We start from the raw sequence: 10,184 nt of genomic DNA, 5'->3' as shown, positions 1-10,184 counted from the left end.
GAACTGTAAATTACTTGAGCTGTAACATTATTTTAAAATGATCTCTTGTAAATGACATACAAAAACTTGTTTTTTAAAATAGTTGAAATTGTGTTTTCAGTAATAAATTAATATATCAGGAAAAAATCAGAATAAATAAAATTTGAACCTGCTTAAAAAAAAAGGAGGAACAGGGTGATTTAGAACTGAAATTATTCTCAAGTACATCTTTAAATATTTCCAGGAGAGGAGCTTGCCTACTAGATTTGAAACTCAAATGTTTCAGGCAAGTTTAAAATCTATTCCTTTCTAATGGCAATATCATTTTATTTCGGTTTCTCACATTCAAATAACGAATGCACCTGTGTATCCTACAATTTTTTCCCAATGATGATAAGAGGTTTGAAACATTGATGTGTGCTCTCAGTTTATACATAACCAAATGAATTTGGAATTTTTTATTCAAAATGGTTTCTTACCGTGCCTTGCATTCAGTGTGTTGCAGAAACTGGTGTATTGCTGCTGTTTCTGAATTGAATGTGGCTTCTGCTGTCAGTACAGGATGGAGGTGAGTTCTGTTTGTAGCTGTTCCAGCGCGCTCCTCTCACAGTGTCCCTGCTGTTGATGCAAAGGCTTCTTCAGCTAATGGTTTCCCTTAGTTGTCTGCCTGATGCACATGTTGAACATCTGACCTGAATGTCTTTTTCAACAGCAGAGTAATGAAAACAAAGTTTTTCCCACCAGCAGTTGTTTTGGAGTTTTGTTAATGCTATTGAACTTCTCAGGCACAAATTAATCAGTTCTGTGCTGAATACTGTGATATGCTGAACCAAATTAGTTCCTTGTGCAGCTCCCATTAACAGTGAAATTGCACTCAGGTGAACCTGATTTGGTGCAGTTTGAGTTGGATGTTATGAGCTCACATGTTTTAATAATGAGTTCAAATCTTTTGTTGGCCTGAGGGAAAATATTTGAGAATCAAATAAATTTTACAAGATGGTACCTTGGTAATTTGATTTTCAGTGATCTGCATATGGTTTTGTCTGATTCACTGTGGCCAGTTCAACTAAGCACCTCAGCTTTTTGTAGGGCTTTACCTGCAGAAGAGCAGAGCTGATGTGTATCTTGGATCAGACCAGCACTGAAAGTTGGGTTAATGACTGCTTGGATTACAAAGAGTTGATAAAATGCAACTGGGAGACTACGAGTAGTACATATATCAGTGCACTTTCGAGGTGGTCAGTGCTGCAAAATGGTTAGGTTATGCAGGTACACATGTGTGTCTATACACACACCGTCAGACTACTCAGAGGCTCAAGCTTGTATTTCTGAGTTATTTTCCTAACTCTGATAGAAAGATGAGAAATATTAGTGTGAATAGTGTGAAGGTAAAAATTGAACAGTGAATGTAAAGTCAACACAAAGTGATAGATGAAGGAAGAAACTTGTCCTTTTGTACAAAACCTAAGTTAAATCAGAGGCAGTCCCACTGTAAGTCATGACCTATTCAGTAGTAGAAATTAAATAGCAAATATTTTCTGTTCTTCCCTGTGCTCCATCCATTCTCATTTAAAATTAGAACTCTATTGATTTTGGTGTTGATCCAGTTTCTTCTGTAACAGGGAGCATCCACTCAGCAGCACATCTGAATATACAGCAGTGCACCTGGGTAACAGTTATAACATTACCTAATGTTGCAGGGGTTAATGTATAGTCATTGTTTACTTCAGTTTGTTCTCTTCGGCAAACGGGCCAGTGATTCCCTGATACGTTTAGTCTGATGTATGATGCTTGGACTGGTGCTGAAACCACCTCAGCTTGAGCAGCTCATTCCTAAAGCCTCTCTTGAGAAATGGACTGGGGCGCTGGGAAGGTAAAGCCCTTCTGCCCCTTCCCCAGCAAAAGGCCCAACCTGCAAATAAATCCTTCCGGCCCTGGGGGTGGCTGTGTGTACGTACCAGCAGCAGCAGAGAGGGGGCAGGCACAGGAAATTCCCCTTGTGACAGTACGAGGATTTATGTGGCATCAGGGTGATTTGACTGCCAGCAGGTAGTTCCCAGGCTCAGTGCTCTGAGCTAGTACACGGATCTGTCACCTTCACTGCAATAGAGGCGATAATTTACACTGTGAATAGTGCCGGGAGAGTCAATGGGAAAAGAAAGGTGCCATTCAGCACAAAAGCTGACAAAATCTGATTGTTGAGTACTAGTCAGTACATTAAACTTCATATCTCTCTAAAGAGCGAGGAGGGAGAGCAGTATCTTGTATAATGCAGAGACATGTTAGAGAAGACAGATGCCAAGTGAATGCTGTATAAAACTTGTATGGTTTCATGCAATTTTGTAGTCATTAAACTGTGTTTTCTGTCTGCCCTTCATTGTGACAGCTGCAGTGTGTCATAGACCTTAAATTGACAAAAAGCAGTAAAATATCTTACTCTGCTTGGCAAAGACCTCTGAAAGTCTGTGTTCTTTAGAGATGGGCTCTCCGTCAGACCATCTGGCTTGACTGTTTTGGGACTTGTATTTTCATTTGCGAGTTTGCTGACATCTCAGCAAAAACACACCATGATTAGGAAATGAACTTAATTCTGATACAGAAGTTTTGTAGGTATGCCTGGAAGGAAAAAAAAAAAAGGGCAAAAGCAATAGTAGAATGAAAGAAAAAATGACATCCTGATGATCAAGTAGAGAAATAATCAGATATGGCAAGCAGTGATTTGTATACTGAAGATAACACTTAGAAGCAGAGGGAATGTGATGTTTTGCCTTTTTTTTTTTTTTTGCCAATTTTTCTTGTGACTTTATTTGGGAGGTCAATAAAGATGTATTTAAAAGGTGTGAAACAGTTCCCAATACAGTCTGTGATTGGGTCCATAGCTTGTTCTACTGATGTTGGAAGCCAGCTTGGAGTTACAAATAGATTATGGAAGGTTCTTGAGGAGCATATTGTTTAGAAAGCCATTTCAAAGTTGAGCGATATCGCATGAAGTACTATGGAAAATGGTTACTGATTTTTGTTCTCCGACTGACACTGAAGCAGAAGGTTCTCTGTCTGACTAAAGAAGTCTGGACTTCTGCCATATCAACAACCATATCCCATGAGACTACAAAATGCCAATATTTATTCCTGGCCACCACATCCTTGAAATCCCAATATCTCTCCCATTTTATTTAGGAGAAGCTCGTTCTCCTGATACCCACTGAGTGCTTGAGACTGAGGAATGAGCAGAAAGGCTTCTCAGAAACACTTCTGAACAAGCAAAACTAATCTTATTTGTCATCCAAACCAAACTAAGAATCATTAAAATACGAGTTAAAACAAGGTTCTCAGATAATTACATTTCTGCAATTGGAGGGATATTTAAAACATGGAAATTGGCAATAAGCTAGGACAACTGTAGTTACTCCATCACAGTTTACCTTGTTCCATATGCAAAAGGAATTATGTGATCTGCCACTTTACATCATACAGTTTTCAATAGGTTAAACAAATACATGATTAAATGTGAAGGTAGGTTTAGAAGCTTGAATGCAGTATGTGTGTCATTACCCTTCTTAGTTTACCTAGAAGTGTTAAAACTGAGATTTACCTTGTCCTTGTCAACCAAGTTGAAATAATTAACTGTATTGCCTCTTGAAACACAGGATTTTCTCATTTTGTTGTTAATTTATTGTACAGAGTCCATTAATATTTAAATTTCTTCAATCTCCAATGGAATCTGTTAATAACCCTAGACAGTGTCAACAAAAACCATTGGTGCAGTAAGGTGCTTTAGACGTGGAGTTAAGTCAAACGTTCCACTAGTTGTTCTTCGTTAAAATAATTGACATAGTGATTTGTTATCTACTGAGGTTACCTTCATTTATTTCCCTTTCCCTAAATTGCTTTTTTACCTTTTCATTCCTTCGGAACTCCCTGAAGTAGTTGTTGTCAGGCAATTTTTTTTCCAAAATCAAATGCACTTTTTATATGTTAGCACCATGAGACGAATATTTTACTTCCTGCCTTCCCACAAACTAGACCTGTGTGTGCTTTCCTTCCGCCACAGCCTACCCCCACTCTGAATTTCAGAATTTACATCTTGGTCTCTCGTAATAAGCTGTGGTTTGTTTCCTTTCACCTCTATGTAGAAAGATTAGAAATCAGTCTTACTCAACACAGCTCCCCTTGAAGAAAGGGGGAAACTGGGATTGGCATTATCCATTTGGACCCAGCTACTCTTAATTCAGTAGGTGTCACGGTGGGAAACAGGATACCTGACAAGCATATGGGCTTTTTTGTTCTGTTTTGTGTGAAATATTTCTTTGGTAGTTTGTGGAGGAGGTGCTGAAGCTGTGAGAGGAGTTCTGGTGTTCCAGGGCACACACAATCTCCTCCCTGTTCTGTAGAGAAGGTGACAGTACTTGGTACTTGATCTCCTGGGCTTTGTGGCTTCCTTCCTACATGGAGATACTGTAACAACCTTAAGTTCTTAGGACAAAGATGTCGTATTCAAATTTGAAAGCTGAGCTGTGTCTCCAGCCTGAAGGAAGAATGAGAAAAGGAAAACTTTCAATTACTGTCGTGCATTGCTACATGTTTAAATTACCGTTCTGAGTCTTACTGTGGTCTGTTTACTACTTCATGTGCGGGTGAATTGGCAAAGGGGTCACAAACCACATTATTTTTTCAGCTTTAGGCCACATCAGAAAATGTAGAACTGAAGCTTCAAATCATTTTTAATCTCAGAAAAAATATAAATGGTGGCGTTCATATGTTTTTCAATCAGTAGCAAGCAGATTAAATCGCAGCGCAGGCTAAAAATTCTTAGCACACAATTATATGTCTATTTTCGAAAAACTGAAATTGCTTAAAAAAATTATTAATATTCAAGCAGACACTCCAGAAATGTATTAATATTTCTGAAATTATTCAAATTGTTGTATATACTTATTACACACATTTTGCCTTATGTTCTTGGTTGCTATTTTTTGCTTTTCATCTATTTATGAACAATTTTACATTTGATTAATATCGTGTAAACCATATGTTAATGTGCAAGTGAGGTGGGAGAAGAGTTGCATACAGTCCTGTAGTAGTTTTACCTTCTGTCAGAAATGCAGTCAACAAGGATGTAATAATAAGCTTAGCTGATCTTAGTTTTCAGAACTTTTTCCCTTTTCTTTGTCAGCTTGAGCCACTCTTCTTGTGTAGCTCTGTAAGAATGTTGCATCCCATTTCCTTTACTTTTGGAGCTGGTGACTTGTATCTCCCATGCTGAAGTTTTGGTTTTCTGAGGAAAAAGAGAATCTAGAATCACTTGCTGTGAGAAAATTGAGCTGTATTCATCACGCTTGAGAAGGCCTGGAAGTAAGGTTCACAGAGGTTATTTAATATATATTATTTGCCACCATAGTTGCTTCAGTCTGTGGATAGAAAATTTGCTTGGTTCTGAAATTCAGTTTTTGTCTCAGTGTTACTCCTCGTTACCCAGAAAAATGTATTGCTAGTTCTTGGGATGGAGAAAACAAGGAGGAGCCCTACCATGTGCAGGAATTTATTGTGGCCTCAAAGGATGCAATATGTGATTGCAGCTATAGCAGCAATAGTTTTGCAGATGTGAGAAAAATCCTAAATAATGCAGCTGTGCTGCAGTGCAGTATCTAACAGTGGGCTCTGTATGAAGTAGATCAGCAATCGTTTTGATTGTATTATTCAGTAGTACAAATATTAACATTGTGGGTATGTTTAGAATCAAGCCCATAACTTAATTCTCAGTTTGGGGACTAATGCTTGATTTTCATACTAAGCTTGGTTTATTTTTATACTTGCTTGGGGGTTTTTTATTTTTATATTTTATTGTCAATATTTTAAATAATATTGCTATTTCTGGACTCCAAACCTGGAATGTTGGGGTTTTTTAAAACTCGTTTTTAGAAGTTCAGAAATAAAACTCAGTGAGAAAAAGACATGAAATAAAGTGGAGCAGCCTTTAGAAATGGAAGAGTAATCCCAAACTATTATTTTACTCATATTTTCATGCTATCTCTGCCTGGGTTAAGAACAAAACTTTGTAACACAGGGCTGCTCTGAAGTTTTATTAGCCAGTTTCTTAGTGTGAAATTAATCTGTTCAGGAAGGAATATAAATCATCTGAGGTGAAATAAAATTGATTTTTACACCGCCTTTCACTTGTTGCACTCTCAGTAGTATTAGCTTCGTTAGACTCTTCGTGTTTATAGGTATTATAAAATGTTTAAAACTTGATATATCGAGGTACTTGAGTGGCTTTCAGGCATTAGAGTATTATGTTGAGATTATACTGTTATCAATCTAGTATTTGGCACCTTGGTAAGAAAATGCCTGCTCTATGCTCATTGTAGCCATGAATAGGACTTTTTACCTGATGCTCGAGAAGATCTGATACATATAGTGAGAAACCCCAAGACTTTGAAATAATGCTGTAACATTAAATGTAAAATCTGTGCAAGTAACTGTTTCGCAAATATATTGGAAGTAACAAAAAAACATTCAGAATCATCAAGAATTCATAACGCTCTAGTTCAGTAGGAATTTTGCTTCTCTGTTCGAGCTATCAAAGTTACCAGCCCTTGCAGAAAATCTCCAACAAATGTGATATTAGAAGTATTTCTCCCTTGCAGTGCCTATATAATTATATTACCAACTCATTTAATATACATGCTAACAGGACAAATTACTTTTCCATGAAATAAAAGGACAGCCTAGAGAAGACAAAAATACTGAGAAATCAAACCCCAAGATATATTATACAGTTCACTTTTAAGTTATGCCTTAAAAAAGACCCCAAACAACACAGAGTATGTAGGAGCATAGTTCACTCTGTTTCTGTAGATGCTGTCTACCTGGTTTTGTTGTTGCCACCCTACATTCATTTAGTAATGAAGGCTTTAAAGGTTTTTACTGTAGCCTTTTGATTTTGTAGCTATTTCCAATATTTTGGAGGAATTAAACTGGATTTTACTAGTTTGAATGTGTCTGAGAATATGATAAATAGAATATTGCAGGCATTTCCTTTTTTTTTTTTTTCCTGTCTTTGTATAGAATTACAGCTTTTTATCAAGTTGACATGTTTTATTTTCAGTTTCTTCAGCAGTGTGATGTCAGATGACTTGATTCTACCAGCCATATTTTCCTTTAATGGTGACTTATTACAGAAGTGAGATATTTTTTGGTGTTGGAAGCACTCATTTGCTATGTTCTTTAGAGTCTGAAAACAGCCATGTGTATTTTTCTGCAAGCTTTAGCTGTTATTTGCAAACTAAGTCTGTCTCAGTGAGGGTGATGGTGAAACTGTTCTTGAGGGCCTGAGTCAAGGTGCTTGTCATTGAGTAATAGTGGAAGAGAAAAAAAAAGAAAAAAGACAAAAAATTTTAGAACATTTTAAAGATCAGGTAGTGAACTTACACTTAGATGATGATTTTGTTTCCCAGAGGTATGAATTAGAGATACCTTTAAGCTCAAAGAAGTCAGTGTTATGTATTTCAGGAGCAGATATCCTAATGTGCCATCTCTCAGCTCCCACCTGTGTGCACATTAGACTTACAGAGTCTGTCTCCATAGCTTCAGGTTGTTTGCAGGATGCTGCTGTCACACCTGGCTTGCCAGGTCTATTAAATAAGGTGGATTTACACAGTGTAACTAAATGCTGTTTGCTATATAATGCCACGTCTCTAAGGAATTGTCAGTGTCTTTTGATAAGTGCAAAACAACTCCTGATAATTTGTTTTCTTTCTCATTTCTTATACAAAGGAGAAATTCTTGAACAAAATTGAGATATATCTATATCTGTATCTGTATCTATATATCTATCTATGAAAACAGAATTTAAAGTTACCACTCTTACTTACAAATATGTAATAGACACTGTTTCTAACGGAAGTTACTGTTTAATCTGTCAGTGCAGGGTAATGTTTGTGGTTGTGGTTTTGTTTTGTTGGGTTTGTTGTTGTTTTTCTTTTTTCAAATAGTTCTAAGTTACTTGTGCAGTTTACGTGTCGAAGTTTTTAATATGTTTTAATTTTTTAAAGATTTTTACGGGAGAAAAATGTTTTGATGTTGATATTGAACATTAGTCTTAAATTGAAAACAGTCTTATCAATTTTGCTTTATGGAAAAAACCCTCAAAGACAGCAGTACAGTGCAATTTATTACTGCATGTTCCAAACTTTAAAAACCAGCCATTTTTAACTATAACATTAGTAGTTTTCTCTTAGTTAATGTTGTCAGTGCATGATTTCCTGAAGACAGTTGAATAATGAAAAAAAAGTCATAGTACCTTTTAAAACTTGCGTTAGATTTCTCGGTTCTAAGGTTTTGCCTTGACATTTATGATCTCGTAGCATTGCTAATGCATTCTGCCAAATGACAGTAAGTTCTGAAAATTTTTCCAGTATGCTTCTATATAGTGAAAATACTCAATATGTTGTATTTGAGACAGCTAATTCTGTGTAGATTGCTACTCCTGCATCAGTATGGTAGGGAAGTAATTCAGAAATCCATTTTCAGTCATTCCACACCTGGACCAACAGCTAATGCTGCTCATGTTCGCTGGTAGCCTGCCAGTGGGTGAGAAACAGATGCCGCTTTAATTAATAGTCAAAATTAGTGCTATTCATGGATGAAAATTATTGAGGGAAGGCAGTTTAAACAAGTCAATTTTCTCTGAGTTTTCAGAAAATTAATTTATTTTTTTCTTATGTCTCCACCCCTGTTTACCTGATGGGTTATCTTTTAAGAATCTGGAGAGTAGATATGCAAAACTCTTTGATATAACACAAGTACACTATCCTATGATCAGCAGAAATGAAGTTTATTTGAAGAATACAGGCTGATGTATTGATTCTTCATGTTTCTATCCAAAGATGTGTATTCGCTTCATGAAAAAGCACTTTTGTTTAACCATTCACTAGGAACAAATGAGAAAATCTGAGATGAGTTTTTCTTCAGTATGGCTTGTTTTCATTTCAAAATCTTGCAGTCTTAGTATATAACTTATAATCGCCTGGGCACAGGTCTTCTGAACTCTTACTTGTAAAATGAGGGTATATTGTAGGGGGTTTTTGTTTGGTTCATTTTTGTTTGAATTTTGTTGGGTGTTTTTTTTTCCTCCATATCATTTCCTATGCCTTTATTCATCTCTGACACTTGTTAGTGGAGCGCTACTATTTTTCTTATGCTTGAATAATAGCACATCATCTCTGTTTTGCTTCAGTGTGCCAAGTAAAATCTGCGAAGATGAAGTATGCTGCTGTCATACCATTAAAAGGATATTTTGATTCCGAGGAAGTACAAGCAGAGCATTCCTTTTGCAATAAAAATGCTAGCTTGATTAAAAAAAAGTGTTTCCTACAAAGAAACAGCTAATTACCTTGATAGCACATTAACAGAATATGTAACTTCAGTAAGGATGCAACAATAAATCAAATAAAGTAATTATATAAATTGAAGCATCTTTTTGAAAAGTAGGACAAGTTGTCTCAGTGTGTTATTTATTTAATACTGACTTAATAACACAAGAGCGAGCAGACAGGTAAAGTTCATCATAATATTAATTATATGGATTCGTGCTATAGCTTGTAATAAATGCTTACTTACTGCTTCTCTTCAAGGGATTTGCCGATCGAAGTTAAAGCATAACATCTTGAATTATTCACAAGTATCTGAATTATGTGTAGATCTAAGTGATACCCAGAAGAGCTTTGATATTCAAACAGGACAGAGACACCACAGACATTTTATCAATTCTCTAAAAGTCGATTTGATTTTTTTTCTTTCTAAAGAATTCTTATTGGGTATGAGATTTGAATCATTCCTTCCTGCACACATTATTCAAGCTACAAGCTATTATGCTATGGTTTGAAAAAAGAAAATACTTATGTTTTGGTTTAGTAGGCTAGATCTTTTTCTTGTTAAAAAAAAAAATCCAAAAGAGTTTCCAAAATGTTTTACAAGGTAAGGTTAAAAAAAAAAAGGTATGAATATGAATGTTGCCATGATTCCTTTAGACAAATCAGTATCTAACAGCAACCAGTATCTGATGCTTTCAGGATGACTGGTTTCAGTAACAAGATATTAAGCCATATTGAATTTGACTTAGTAAAATTCCATTTAAGCAAGCATTTATCTCATAGTTCTAACAATTTCTCTTAAACCGTATAAAAGATGAAGACATATTGTACTGC

Source organism: Streptopelia decaocto, assembly GCF_964273445.1.
Source record: "Streptopelia decaocto genome assembly, chromosome: 13".
Lineage (NCBI taxonomy): Eukaryota > Metazoa > Chordata > Aves > Columbiformes > Columbidae > Streptopelia > Streptopelia decaocto.
Note: the sequence above shows the minus strand (reverse complement) of the source record.